This window comes from Pseudophryne corroboree, chromosome 3 (assembly GCF_028390025.1).
Source record: "Pseudophryne corroboree isolate aPseCor3 chromosome 3, aPseCor3.hap2, whole genome shotgun sequence".
In the NCBI taxonomy this organism is placed as follows: domain Eukaryota; kingdom Metazoa; phylum Chordata; class Amphibia; order Anura; family Myobatrachidae; genus Pseudophryne; species Pseudophryne corroboree.
Window position 1 is genome coordinate 439,473,516 of NC_086446.1, and position 15,305 is coordinate 439,488,820.

Genomic DNA, 15,305 nt, shown 5'->3' on the forward strand with positions numbered 1-15,305 from the left:
TGGGGAGGGGAGGTTAGGATTGGGCACCTCCGGTGAGTGTTAGGGTTAGGCTGCAGGTGGGGGGGTGTTAGGTTTAGTCTCAGTCGGTAGAGCATGATACTCTTAATCTCAGGGTCGTGGGCGGATGTTTTTTCTTTTCCTGTACCATTGTATGTGGAACACTGTCTACTTGCACCACCACAGCGCAAATGGCTGTCCTCACTTTCACAAAATGCACTGCCATATTAGCAAAAACGCAGGACTACATTGGCCGGGAATCGAACCCAGGCCTCCCGCACGGCAGGCGAGAATTCTACCACTGAACCACCAATGCTCCACAGATACTTAATTTTACACTTACTCGTGTACTTTAGTGTATGAAACAAAGCAGGAGTGTCAGAATGCCATGTCTTGCCTTCACCTCCAAGCCTACGTAACCAAGCCCGATTAGCACAGTCGCTAGAGCATGAGACTCTTAATCTCAGGGTCGTGGGTTCGAGCCCCACGTTGGGCAGATGTTTTTTTTTCTTTTCCTGTACCATTGTATTTGGAACACTGTATACTTGCACCACCACAGCGCAAATGGCTGTCCTCACTTTCACAAAATGCACTGCCATATCAGCAAAAACTCAGGACTGCATTGGCCGGGAATCGAACCCAGGCCTCCCGCGTGGCAGGCGAGAATTCTACCACTGAACCACCAATGCTCCACAGATACTTAATTGTACACTTACTCGTGTACTTTAGTGTATAAAACAAAGCAGGAGTGTCAGGATGCCTTGCCTTGCCATCACCTCCAAGCTTACGTAACCAAGCCCGACTAGCACAGTCGCTAGAGCATAAGACTCTTAATCTAAGGGTCATGTATTTGAGCTCCATGTTGGGCAGTTGTTTTTTTCTCTTCCTGTACCATTGTATGTGGAACAGTGTATACTTGCATCACCACAGCGCAAATGGCTGTCCTCACTTTCACAAAATGCACTGCCATATCAGCAAAAACTCAGGACTGCATTGGCCAGGAATCGAGCCCGGGCCTCCCGCATGGCAGGCGAGAATTCTGCCACTGAACCACCAATGCTCCACAGATACTTAATTTTACACTTACTCGTGTACTTTAGTGTATGAAACAAAGCAGGAGTGTTAGGATGCCTTGCCTTGCCATCACCTCCATATATTTGCAAACAAGCCTGGCTAGCTCAGTCGGTAGAGCATGAGACTCTTAATCTCAGGATCGTGGGTTCGAGACCCACGTTGGGCGGATGTTTTTTCTGTTCCTGTACCATTGTATTTGGAACACTGTATACTTGCACAACCACAGCACAAATGGATGTCCTCACTTTCACAAAATACACTGCCATATCAGCAAAAACTCAGAACTGCATTGGCCTGGAATCGATTCCGGGCCTCCCGCGTGGCAGGCGAAAATTCTACCACTGAACCACCAATGCTCCATAGATGCCTCATTTTACACTTACTCATGTACTTTAGTGTATAAAACAAAGCAGGAATGTCAGGATGCCTTGCCTTCACCTCCAAGCCTACGTAACCAAGCCCGACTAGCACAGTCCCTAGAGCATAAGACTCTTAATCTTAGGGTCATGTATTTGAGCTCCATGTTGGACAGTTTTTTTTCTCTTTCTGTACCATTGTATGTGGAACAATGTATACTTGCATCACCACAGCGCAAATGGCTGTCCTCACTTTCACAAAATGCACTGCCATATCAGCAAAAACTCAGGAATGTATTGGCCGGGAATTGAACACGGCCTCCCACGTGGTAGGCTAGATTTCTACCACTGAACCACCAATGATCCACAGATGCTTAATTTTAGACTTACTCATGTACTTTAGTGTACAAAACAAAGCAGGAGAGTCAGGATGCCTTGCCTTGTCATCACCTCAACTCCGTTACCAAGCCTGGCTAACTCAGTCGGTAGAGCATGAGACTCTTAATTTCATGGTCGTGGGTTCGAGCCCCACGTTGTGCGGATGTTTTTTTTTTCTTTTCCTGTACCATTGTATTTGGAACACTGTATAATTGCACCACCACAGCGCAAATGGCTGTCCTCACTTTCACAAAATGCACTGCCATATCAGCAAGAACTCATGACTGCATTGGCCGGGAATCGAACCCAGGCCTCCCGCGTGGCAGGCGAGTATTCTACCACTGACCCACCAATGCTCCAAAGATGCCTAATTTTACACTTACTCATGTACTTTAGTGTATAAAACAAAGCAGGAGTGTCAGGATGCCTTGCTTTCACCTCCAATCCTACGTAACCAAGCCCGACTAGCACAGTCGCTAGAGCATAAGACTCTTAATCTTAGGTTCATGTATTTGAGCTCCATGTTGGGCAGTTGTTTTTTTCTCTTCCTGTACCATTGTATGTGGAACAGTGTATACTTGCAACACCACTGCGCAAATGGCTGTCCTCACTTTCACAAAATGCACTGCCATATCAGCAAAAACTCAGGACTGCATTGGCCGGGAATCGAACCCGGGCTTACCGCGTGGCAGGCGAGAAGTCTACCACTGAACCACCAATGCTCCACAGATACATAATGTTACACTTACTCGTGTACTTTAGTGTAAGAAACAAAGCAGGAGTGTTAGGATGCCTTGCCTTGCCATCACCTCCATATATTCGCAACCAAGCCTGGCTAGTTCAGTCTGTAGAGCATGAAACTCTTAATCTCAGGGTTGTGGGTTTGAGCCCCATGTTGGGCGGATGTTTTTTTTGTTTTCCTGTACCATTGTATTTGGAACACTGTATACTTGCACCACCACAGCACAAATGGCTGTCCTCACTTTCACAAAATGCACTGCCATATCAGCATAAACTCAGGAATGTATTGGCCTTTAATTGAACCCAGCCGCCCGCGTGGCAGGCTAGATTTCTACCACTGAACCAAAAACGATCCACAGATTCTTAATTTTAGACTTACTCGTGTACTTTAGTGTACAAAACAAAGCAGGAGAGTCAGGATGCCTTGCCTTGCCATCACCTCAACTCCTCCCTTACCAAGCTTGGCTAACACAGTCGGTAGAACATGAGTATCTTAATCTCAGGGTCGTGGTTTTAAGCCCCACATTGGGCGGATGTTTTTTTTTCTTTTCCTGTACCATTTTATGTGGAACTCTGTCTACTTGCACCACCACAGCGCAAATGGCTGTCCTCACTTTCACAAAATGCACTGCCATATCAGCAAAAACTCAGGACTGTATTGGCCTGGAATCGAACACGGGCCTCTCGCATGGCAGGCGAGAATTCTACCACTGAACCACCAATGCTCCACGGATACCTAATTTTATACTTACTCGTGTACTTTAGTGTATGAAACAAAGCAGGAGTGTCAGGATGCCTTGCCTTGCCATCACCTCCATATATTTGAAACCAAGCCTGGCTAGCTCAGTTGGTAGAGCATGAGACTCTTAATCTCAGGGTCGTGGGTTTGAGCCCCCTGTTGGGCGGATGTTTTTTTAATTTCCTGTACCATTGTATGTGGAACATTGTCAACTTGCACCACCACAGCGCAAATGGTTGTGCTCACTTTCCCAAAATGCACTGCCATATCAGCAAAAACTCAGGACTGCATTGGCCAGGAATCGAACCCAGGATTACCACGTGGTAGGCGAGAACTCTACTACTGAACCACCAATGCTCCACAGATACTTAATTTTACACTTACTCGTGTACTTTAGTGTATGAAACAAAGCAGGAGTATTAGGATGCATTGCCTTGCCATCACCTCCATACATTTGCAATCAAGCCTGGCTAGCTCAGTCGGTAGAGCATGAGCCTCTTAATCTCAGGGTCGTGGGTTCGAGCCCACGTTGGGCGGATGTTTTTTTTAGAGATGAGCGCCTGAAATTTTTCGGGTTTTGTGTTTTGGTTTTGGGTTCGGTTCCGCGGCCGTGTTTTGGGTTCGAACGCGTTTTGGCAAAACCTCACCGAATTATTTTTGTCGGATTCGGGTGTGTTTTGGATTCGGGTGTTTTTTTCCAAAAACACTAAAAAACAGCTTAAATCATAGAATTTGGGGGTCATTTTGATCCCAAAGTATTATTAACCTCAAAAACCATAATTTACACTCATTTTCAGTCTATTCTGAATACCTCACACCTCACAATATTATTTTTAGTCCTAAAATTTGCACCGAGGTCGCTGTGTGAGTAAGATAAGCGACCCTAGTGGCCGACACAAACACCGGGCCCATCTAGGAGTGGCACTGCAGTGTCACGCAGGATGTCCCTTCCAAAAAACCCTCCCCAAAAAGCACATGACGCAAAGAAAAAAAGAGGCGCAATGAGGTAGCTGTGTGAGTAAGATTAGCGACCCTAGTGGCCGACACAAACACCGGGCCCATCTAGGAGTGGCACTGCAGTGTCACGCAGGATGGCCCTTCCAAAAAACCCTCCCCAAACAGCACATGACGCAAAGAAAAAAAGAGGCGCAATGAGGTAGCTGTGTGAGTAAGATTAGCGACCCTAGTGGCCGACACAAACACCGGGCCCATCTAGGAGTGGCACTGCAGTGTCACGCAGGATGGCCCTTCCAAAAAACCCTCCCCAAACAGCACATGACGCAAAGAAAAAAAGAGGCGCAATGAGGTAGCTGACTGTGTGAGTAAGATTAGCGACCCTAGTGGCCGACACAAACACCGGGCCCATCTAGGAGTGGCACTGCAGTGTCACGCAGGATGTCCCTTCCAAAAAACCCTCCCCAAACAGCACATGACGCAAAGAAAAAAAGAGGCGCAATGAGGTAGCTGTGTGAGTAAGATTAGCGACCCTAGTGGCCGACACAAACACCGGGCCCATCTAGGAGTGGCACTGCAGTGTCACGCAGGATGTCCCTTCCAAAAAACCCTCCCCAATCAGCACATGATGCAAAGAAAAAGAAAAGAAAAAAGAGGTGCAAGATGGAATTATCCTTGGGCCCTCCCACCCACCCTTATGTTGTATAAACAAAACAGGACATGCACACTTTAACCAACCCATCATTTCAGTGACAGGGTCTGCCACACGACTGTGACTGATATGACGGGTTGGTTTGGACCCCCCCCAAAAAAGAAGCAATTAATCTCTCCTTGCACAAACTGGCTCTACAGAGGCAAGATGTCCACCTCATCTTCACCCTCCGATATATCACCGTGTACATCCCCCTCCTCACAGATTATCAATTCGTCCCCACTGGAATCCACCATCTCAGCTCCCTGTGTACTTTGTGGAGGCAATTGCTGCTGGTCAATGTCTCCGCGGAGGAATTGATTATAATTCATTTTAATGAACATCATCTTCTCCACATTTTCTGGATGTAACCTCGTACGCCGATTGCTGACAAGGTGAGCGGCGGCACTAAACACTCTTTCGGAGTACACACTTGTGGGAGGGCAACTTAGGTAGAATAAAGCCAGTTTGTGCAAGGGCCTCCAAATTGCCTCTTTTTCCTGCCAGTATAAGTACGGACTGTGTGACGTGCCTACTTGGATGCGGTCACTCATATAATCCTCCACCATTCTATCAATGTTGAGAGAATCATATGCAGTGACAGTAGACGACATGTCCGTAATCGTTGTCAGGTCCTTCAGTCCGGACCAGATGTCAGCATCAGCAGTCGCTCCAGACTGCCCTGCATCACCGCCAGCGGGTGGGCTCGGAATTCTGAGCCTTTTCCTCGCACCCCCAGTTGCGGGAGAATGTGAAGGAGGAGATGTTGACAGGTCGCGTTCCGCTTGACTTGACAATTTTGTCACCAGCAGGTCTTTCAACCCCAGCAGACCTGTGTCTGCCGGAAAGAGAGATCCAAGGTAGGCTTTAAATCTAGGATCGAGCACGGTGGCCAAAATGTAGTGCTCTGATTTCAACAGATTGACCACCCGTGAATCCTTGTTAAGCGAATTAAGGGCTGCATCCACAAGTCCCACATGCCTAGCGGAATCGCTCCCTTTTAGCTCCTTCTTCAATGCCTCCAGCTTCTTCTGCAAAAGCCTGATGAGGGGAATGACCTGACTCAGGCTGGCAGTGTCTGAACTGACTTCACGTGTGGCAAGTTCAAAGGGCATCAGAACCTTGCACAACGTTGAAATCATTCTCCACTGCACTTGAGACAGGTGCATTCCATCTCCTATATCGTGCTCAATTGTATAGGCTTGAATGGCCTTTTGCTGCTCCTCCAACCTCTGAAGCATATAGAGGGTTGAATTCCACCTCGTTACCACTTCTTGCTTCAGATGATGGCAGGGCAGGTTCAGTAGTTTTTGGTGGTGCTCCAGTCTTCTGTACGTGGTGCCTGTACGCCGAAAGTGTCCCGCAATTTTTCTGGCCACCGACAGCATCTCTTGCACGCCCCTGTCGTTTTTTAAAAAATTCTGCACCACCAAATTCAAGGTATGTGCAAAACATGGGACGTGCTGGAATTTGCCCATATTTAATGCACACACAATATTGCTGGCGTTGTCCGATGCCACAAATCCACAGGAGAGTCCAATTGGGGTAAGCCATTCCGCGATGATCTTCCTCAGTTGCCGTAAGAGGTTTTCAGCTGTGTGCGTATTCTGGAAAGCGGTGATACAAAGCGTAGCCTGCCTAGGAAAGAGTTGGCGTTTGCGAGATGCTGCTACTGGTGCCGCCGCTGCTGTTCTTGCGGCGGGAGTCCATACATCTACCCAGTGGGCTGTCACAGTCATATAGTCCTGACCCTGCCCTGCTCCACTTGTCCACATGTCCGTGGTTAAGTGGACATTGGGTACAACTGCATTTTTTAGGAGACTGGTGAGTCTTTTTCTGACGTCCGTGTGCATTCTCGGTATCGCCTGCCTAGAGAAGTGGAACCTAGATGGTATTTGGTAACGGGGGCACACTGCCTCAATAAATTGTCTAGTTCCCTGTGAACTAACGGCGGATACCGGACGCACGTCTAACACCAACATAGTTGTCAAGGACTCAGTTATCCGCTTTGCAGTAGGATGACTGCTGTGATATTTCATCTTCCTCGCAAAGGACTGTTGAACAGTCAATTGCTTACTGGAAGTAGTACAAGTGGGCTTACGACTTCCCCTCTGGGATGACCATCGACTCCCAGCGGCAACAACAGCAGCGCCAGCAGCAGTAGGCGTTACACGCAAGGATGCATCGGAGGAATCCCAGGCAGGAGAGGACTCGTCAGACTTGCCAGTGACATGGCCTGCAGGACTATTGGCATTCCTGGGGAAGGAGGAAATTGACACTGAGGGAGTTGGTGGGGTGGTTTGCGTGAGCTTGGTTACAAGAGGAAGGGATTTACTGGTCAGTGGACTGCTTCCGCTGTCACCCAAAGTTTTTGAACTTGTCACTGACTTATTATGAATGCGCTGCAGGTGACGTATAAGGGAGGATGTTCCGAGGTGGTTAACGTCCTTACCCCTACTTATTACAGCTTGACAAAGGGAACACACGGCTTGACACCTGTTGTCCGCATTTCTGGTGAAATACCTCCACACCGAAGAGCTGATTTTTTTGGTATTTTCACCTGGCATGTCAACGGCCATATTCCTCCCACGGACAACAGGTGTCTCCCCGGGTGCCTGACTTAAACAAACCACCTCACCATCAGAATCCTCCTGGTCAATTTCCTCCCCAGCGCCAGCAACACCCATATCCTCCTCATCCTGGTGTACTTCAACACTGACATCTTCAATCTGACTATCAGGAACTGGACTGCGGGTGCTCCTTCCAGCACTTGCAGGGGGCGTGCAAATGGTGGAAGGCGCATGCTCTTCACGTCCAGTGTTGGGAAGGTCAGGCATCGCAACCGACACAATTGGACTCTCCTTGTGGATTTGGGATTTCAAAGAACGCACAGTTCTTTGCGGTGCTTTTGCCAGCTTGAGTCTTTTCAGTTTTCTAGCGAGAGGCTGAGTGCTTCCATCCTCATGTGAAGCTGAACCACTAGCCATGAACATAGGCCAGGGCCTCAGCCGTTCCTTGCCACTCCGTGTGGTAAATGGCATATTGGCAAGTTTACGCTTCTCCTCCGACAATTTTATTTTAGGTTTTGGAGTCCTTTTTTTACTGATATTTGGTGTTTTGGTTTTGACATGCTCTGTACTATGCCATTGGGCATCGGCCTTGGCAGACGACGTTGCTGGCATTTCATCGTCTCGGCCATGACTAGTGGCAGCAGCTTCAGCACGAGGTGGAAGTGGATCTTGATCTTTCCCTAATTTTGGAACCTCAACATTTTTGTTCTCCATATTTTAATAGGCACAACTAAAAGGCACCTCAGGTAAACAATGGAGATGGATGGATTGGATACTAGTATACAATTATGGACGGGCTGCCGAGTGCCGACACAGAGGTAGCCACAGCCGTGAACTACCGCACTGTACTGTGTCTGCTGCTAATATATAGACTGGTTGATAAAGAGATAGTATACTCGTAACTAGTATGTATGTATAAAGAAAGAAAAAAAAACCACGGTTAGGTGGTATATACAATTATGGACGGGCTGCCGAGTGCCGACACAGAGGTAGCCACAGCCGTGAACTACCGCACTGTACTGTGTCTGCTGCTAATATATAGACTGGTTGATAAAGAGATAGTATACTCGTAACTAGTATGTATGTATAAAGAAAGAAAAAAAAACCACGGTTAGGTGGTATATACAATTATGGACGGGCTGCCGAGTGCCGACACAGAGGTAGCCACAGCCGTGAACTACCGCACTGTACTGTGTCTGCTGCTAATATATAGACTGGTTGATAAAGAGATAGTATACTCGTAACTAGTATGTATGTATAAAGAAAGAAAAAAAAACCACGGTTAGGTGGTATATACAATTATGGACGGGCTGCCGAGTGCCGACACAGAGGTAGCCACAGCCGTGAACTACCGCACTGTACTGTGTCTGCTGCTAATATATAGACTGGTTGATAAAGAGATAGTATACTCGTAACTAGTATGTATGTATAAAGAAAGAAAAAAAAACCACGGTTAGGTGGTATATACAATTATGGACGGGCTGCCGAGTGCCGACACAGAGGTAGCCACAGCCGTGAACTACCGCACTGTACTGTGTCTGCTGCTAATATATAGACTGGTTGATAAAGAGATAGTATACTCGTAACTAGTATGTATGTATAAAGAAAGAAAAAAAAACCACGGTTAGGTCACTGGTATATACAATTATGGACGGGCTGCCGAGTGCCGACACAGAGGTAGCCACAGCCGTGAACTACCGCACTGTACTGTGTCTGCTGCTAATATATAGACTGGTTGATAAAGAGATAGTATACTCGTAACTAGTATGTATGTATAAAGAAAGAAAAAAAAACCACGGTTAGGTCACTGGTATATACAATTATGGACGGGCTGCCGAGTGCCGACACAGAGGTAGCCACAGCCGTGAACTACCGCACTGTACTGTGTCTGCTGCTAATATATAGACTGGTTGATAAAGAGATAGTATACTCGTAACTAGTATGTATGTATAAAGAAAGAAAAAAAAACCACGGTTAGGTCACTGGTATATACAATTATGGACGGGCTGCCGAGTGCCGACACAGAGGTAGCCACAGCCGTGAACTACCGCACTGTACTGTGTCTGCTGCTAATATATAGACTGGTTGATAAAGAGATAGTATACTCGTAACTAGTATGTATGTATAAAGAAAGAAAAAAAAACCACGGTTAGGTCACTGGTATATACAATTATGGACGGGCTGCCGAGTGCCGACACAGAGGTAGCCACAGCCGTGAACTACCGCACTGTACTGTGTCTGCTGCTAATATATAGACTGGTTGATAAAGAGATAGTATACTCGTAACTAGTATGTATGTATAAAGAAAGAAAAAAAAACACCACGGTTAGGTCACTGGTATATACAATTATGGACGGGCTGCCGAGTGCCGACACAGAGGTAGCCACAGCCGTGAACTACCGCACTGTACTGTGTCTGCTGCTAATATATAGACTGGTTGATAAAGAGATAGTATACTCGTAACTAGTATGTATGTATAAAGAAAGAAAAAAAAACCACGGTTAGGTCACTGGTATATACAATTATGGACGGGCTGCGGAGTGCCGACACAGAGGTAGCCACAGCCGTGAACTACCGCACTGTACTGTGTCTGCTGCTAATATATAGACTGGTTGATAAAGAGATAGTATACTCGTAACTAGTATGTATGTATAAAGAAAGAAAAAAAAACCACGGTTAGGTGGTATATACAATTATGGACGGGCTGCCGAGTGCCGACACAGAGGTAGCCACAGCCGTGAACTACCGCACTGTACTGTGTCTGCTGCTAATATATAGACTGGTTGATAAAGAGATAGTATACTCGTAACTAGTATGTATGTATAAAGAAAGAAAAAAAAACCACGGTTAGGTCACTGGTATATACAATTATGGACGGGCTGCCGAGTGCCGACACAGAGGTAGCCACAGCCGTGAACTACCGCACTGTACTGTGTCTGCTGCTAATATATAGACTGGTTGATAAAGAGATAGTATACTCGTAACTAGTATGTATGTATAAAGAAAGAAAAAAAAACCACGGTTAGGTCACTGGTATATACAATTATGGACGGGCTGCCGAGTGCCGACACAGAGGTAGCCACAGCCGTGAACTACCGCACTGTACTGTGTCTGCTGCTAATATATAGACTGGTTGATAAAGAGATAGTATACTCGTAACTAGTATGTATGTATAAAGAAAGAAAAAAAAACACCACGGTTAGGTCACTGGTATATACAATTATGGACGGGCTGCCGAGTGCCGACACAGAGGTAGCCACAGCCGTGAACTACCGCACTGTACTGTGTCTGCTGCTAATATAGACTGGTTGATAAAGAGATAGTATACTACTAATATTATATACTGGTGGTCAGGTCACTGGTCACTAGTCACACTGGCAGTGGCACTCCTGCAGCAAAAGTGTGCACTGTTTAATTTTAATATAATATTATGTACTCCTGGCTCCTGCTATAACCTATAACTGGCACTGCAGTAGTGCTCCCCAGTCTCCCCCACAATTATAAGCTGTGTGAGCTGAGCAGTCAGACAGATATATAATATATATAGATGATGCAGCACACTGGCCTGAGCCTGAGCAGTGCACACAGATATGGTATGTATGTGACTGAGTCACTGTGTGCTGTGTATCGCTTTTTTCAGGCAGAGAACGGATTATAAATAAAAGTGGTGGTCACTGGTCACTATCAGCAAAACTCTGCACTGTACACTACTGAGTACTCCTAATGCTCCCCAAAATTAGTAAATCAAGTGTCTAAACGGAGAGGACGCCAGCCACGTCCTCTCCCTATCAATCTCAATGCACGTGTGAAAATGGCGGCGACGCGCGGCTCCTTATATAGAATCCGAGTCTCGCGATAGAATCCGAGCCTCGCGAGAATCCGACAGCGTCATGATGACGTTCGGGCGCGCTCGGGTTAACCGAGCAAGGCGGGAAGATCCGAGTCGCTCGGACTCGTGAAAAAAAACATGAAGTTCTGGCGGGTTCGGATTCAGAGAAACCGAACCCGCTCATCTCTAGTTTTTTTCTTTTCCTGTACCATTGTATGTGGAACACTGTCTACTTGCACCACCACAGTGCAAATAGCTGTCCTCACTCACAAAATACACTGCCATTTCAGCAAAAACTCAGGACTGCATTGGCCGGGAATCGAACCCGGGCTTACCGCGTGGCAGGCGAGAAGTCTACCACTGAACCACCAATGCTCCACAGATACATAATGTTACACTTACTCGTGTACTTTAGTGTAAGAAACAAAGCAGGAGTGTTAGGATGCCTTGCCTTGCCATCACCTCCATATATTCGCAACCAAGCCTGGCTAGTTCAGTCTATAGAGCATGAAACTCTTGATCTCAGGGTTGTGGGTTTGAGCCCCACGTTGGGCGGATGTTTTTTTTGTTTTCCTGTACCATTGTATTTGGAACACTGTATACTTGCACCACCACAGCACAAATGACTGTCCTCACTTTCACAAAATGCACTGCCATATCAGCATAAACTCAGGAATGTATTGGCCTTTAATTGAACCCAGCCGCCCGCGTGGCAGGCTAGATTTCTACCACTGAACCAAAAACGATCCACAGATTCTTAATTTTAGACTTACTCGTGTACTTTAGTGTACAAAACAAAGCAGGAGAGTCAGGATACCTTGCCTTGCCAACACCTCAACTCCTCTGTTACCAAGCCTGGCTAACTCAGTTGGTGGAGCATGAGACTCTTAATCTCAGGGTCATGAGTTCGAGCCCCATGTTGGGCAGATGTTTTTTTTCTTTTCCTGTACCATTGTATGTGGAACACTGTATACTTGCACCACCACAGCGCAAATGTCTGTCCTCACTATCACAAAATACACTGCCATATCAGCAAAAACTCAGGACTGCATTTGCCGGGAATCGATTCCGGGCCTCCCAAGTGGCAGGCGAGAATTCTACCACTGAACCATCAATGCTCCACAGATGCCTAATTTTACACTTACTCATGTACTTTAGTGTATAAAACAAAGCAGGAGTGTCAGGATGCCTTGCCTTGCCATCACCTCCAAGCCTACGTAACCAAGCCCGACTAGCACAGTCACTAGAGCATAAGACTCTTAATCTTAGGGTCATGTATTTGAGCTCCATGTTGGGCAGTTGTTTTTTTCTCTTCCTGTACCATTGTATGTGGAACAGTGTATACTTGCATCACCACAGCGCAAATGGCTGTCCTCACTTTCACAAAATGCACTGCCATATCAGCAAACACTCAGGAATGTATTGGCCGGGAATTGAACCCGGCCTCCCACGTGGCAGGCTAGATTTCTACCACTGAACCACCAATGATCCACAGATGCTTAATTTTAGACTTACTCATGTACTTTAGTGTACAAAACAAAGCAGGAGAGTCAGGATGCCTTGCCTTGCCATCACCTCAACTCCTCCCTTACCAAGCTTGGCTAACTCAGTTGGTAGAACATGAGTATCTTAATCTCAGGGTCGTGGGTTCGAGCCCCACATTGGGCGGATGTTTTTTTTTCTTTTCCTGTACCATTGTATGTGGAACACTGTCTACTTGCACCACCACAGCTCAAATGACTGTCCTCACTTTCACAAAATGCACTGCCATATCAGCAAAAACTCAGGACTGTATTGGCCAGGAATCAAACTCGGGCCTCCTGCATGGCAGGCAATAATTCTACCACTGAACCACCAATGCTCCACAGATACCTAATTTTACACTTACTCGTGTACTTTAGTGTGTAAAACAAAGCAGGAGTGTCAGGATGCCTTACCTTCACCTCCAAGCCTACGTAACCAAGCCCGACTAGCACAGTCGCTAGAGCATACGACTCTTAATCTTAGGGTCATGTATTTGAGCTCCATGCTGGACAGTTTTTTTTCTCTTCCTGTACCATTGTATGTGGAACAGTGTATACTTGCAACACCACAGCGAAAATGGCTGTCCTCACTTTCACAAAATGCACTGCCATATCAGCAAAAACTCAGGAATGTATTGGCCGGTGATTGAACCCGGCCTCCCGCGTGGCAGGCTAGATTTCTACCACTGAACCACCAATGATCCACAGATGCTTAATTTTACACTTACTCATGTACTTTAGTGTACAAAACAAAGCAGGATAGTAAGGATGCCTTGCCTTGCCATCACCTCATCTCCTCTGTTACCAAGCCTGGCTAACTCAGTCGGTGAAGCATAAGACTCTTAATCTAAGGGTCGTGGGTTCGAGCCCCACGTTGGGCGGAAGTTTTTTTTTCTTTTCCTGTACCATTGAATGTGGAACACTGTATACTTGCACCACCACAGCGCAAATGGCTGTCCTCACTTTCACAAAATGCACTGCCATATCAGCAAAAACTCAGGAATGTATTGGCCGGTAATTGAACCCAGCCTCCCGCATGGCAGGCTAGATTTCTACCACTGAACCACCAATGATCCACAGATGCTTAATTTTACACTTACTCATGTACTTTAGTGTACAAAACAAAGCAGGAGAGTAAGGATGCCTTGCCTTGCCATCACCTCAACTCCTCCGTTACCAAGCCTGGCTAACTCAGTTGGTGGAGCATGAGACTCTTAATCTCAGGGTCGTGGGTTCGAGCCCCACGTTGGGTGGATGTTTTTTTTTTCTTTTCCTGTACCATTGTATGTGGAACACTGTACACTTGCACCACCACAGCGCAAATGGCTGTCCTCACTTTCACAAAATGCACTGCCATATCAGCAAAAACTCAAGACTGCATTGGCCGGAAATCAAACCCGGGCCTCCCACGTGGCAGGCAAGAATTCTACCACTGAACCACCAATGCTCCACTGATGCCTCATTTTACACTTACTCATGTACTTTAGTGTATAAAACAAAGCAGAAGTGTCAGGATGCCTTGCCTTGCCATCACCTCCATGCCTACGTAACCAAGCCCGACTAGCACAGTCGCTAGAGCATGAGACTCTTAATCTTAGGGTCATGTATTTGAGCTCCATGTTGGGCAGTTGTTTTTTTCTCTTCCTGTACCATTGTATGTGGAACAGTGTATACTTGCATCACCACAGCGCAAATGGCTGTCCTCACTTTCACAAAATGCACTGCGATATCAGCAAAAACTCAGGAATGTATTGGCCGGGAATTTTCAACCCGGCCTCCCATGTGGCAGGCTAGATTTCTACCACTAAAGCACCAATGATCCACAGATGCTTAATTTTAGACTTACTCATGTACTTTAGTGTACAAAACAAAGCAGGAGAGTCAGGATGCCTTGCCTTGCCATCACCTCAACTCCTCCCTTACCAAGCTTGGCTAACACAATCGGTAGAACATGAGTATCTTAATCTCAGGGTCGTGGTTTTAAGCCCCACATTGGGCGGATGTTTTTTTTTTCTTTTCCTGTACCATTGTATGTGGAACACTGTCTACTTGCACCACCGCAGTGCAAATGGCTGTCCTCACTTTCACAAAATGCACTGCCATATCAGCAAAAACTCAGGACTGTATTGGCCTGGAATCGAACACGGGCCTCTCGCATGGCAGGCGAGAATTCTACCACTGAACCACCAATGCTCCACGGATACCTAATTTTATACTTACTCGTGTACTTTAGTGTATAAAACAAAGCATGAGTGTCAGGATGCCTTTCCTTCACCTCCAAGCCTACGTAACCAAGCCCGACTAACACAGTCGCTAGAGCATAAGACTCTTAATCTTAGGGTCATGTATTTGAGCTCCATGTTGGGCAGTTGTTTTTTTCTCTTCCTGTACCATTGTATGTGGAACAGTGTATACTTGCATCACCACAGCGCAAATGGCTGTCCTCACTTTCA

The 15,305-nt window shown here is 46.5% G+C and overlaps 5 non-coding genes across 5 annotated transcripts; 2 read left to right on the plus strand and 3 right to left on the minus strand.

Moving 5' to 3' along the window:
• Positions 1 to 242: 242 nt before the first annotated feature.
• TRNAG-GCC (transfer RNA glycine (anticodon GCC)) lies at positions 243 to 313 on the minus strand. Its single transcript has one exon. It is a non-coding gene; the product is annotated as a tRNA-Gly (tRNA).
• Positions 314 to 615: 302 nt separating this feature from the next.
• On the minus strand, positions 616 to 686 carry TRNAG-GCC (transfer RNA glycine (anticodon GCC)). The gene has a single exon. It is a non-coding gene; the product is annotated as a tRNA-Gly (tRNA).
• Positions 687 to 1,164: 478 nt separating this feature from the next.
• On the plus strand, positions 1,165 to 1,237 carry TRNAK-CUU (transfer RNA lysine (anticodon CUU)). Its single transcript has one exon. It is a non-coding gene; the product is annotated as a tRNA-Lys (tRNA).
• Positions 1,238 to 2,090: 853 nt separating this feature from the next.
• Positions 2,091 to 2,161, minus strand: TRNAG-GCC (transfer RNA glycine (anticodon GCC)). The gene has a single exon. It is a non-coding gene; the product is annotated as a tRNA-Gly (tRNA).
• A 1,217-nt stretch (positions 2,162 to 3,378) lies between these two features.
• TRNAK-CUU (transfer RNA lysine (anticodon CUU)) lies at positions 3,379 to 3,451 on the plus strand. Its single transcript has one exon. It is a non-coding gene; the product is annotated as a tRNA-Lys (tRNA).
• Positions 3,452 to 15,305: the final 11,854 nt, after the last annotated feature.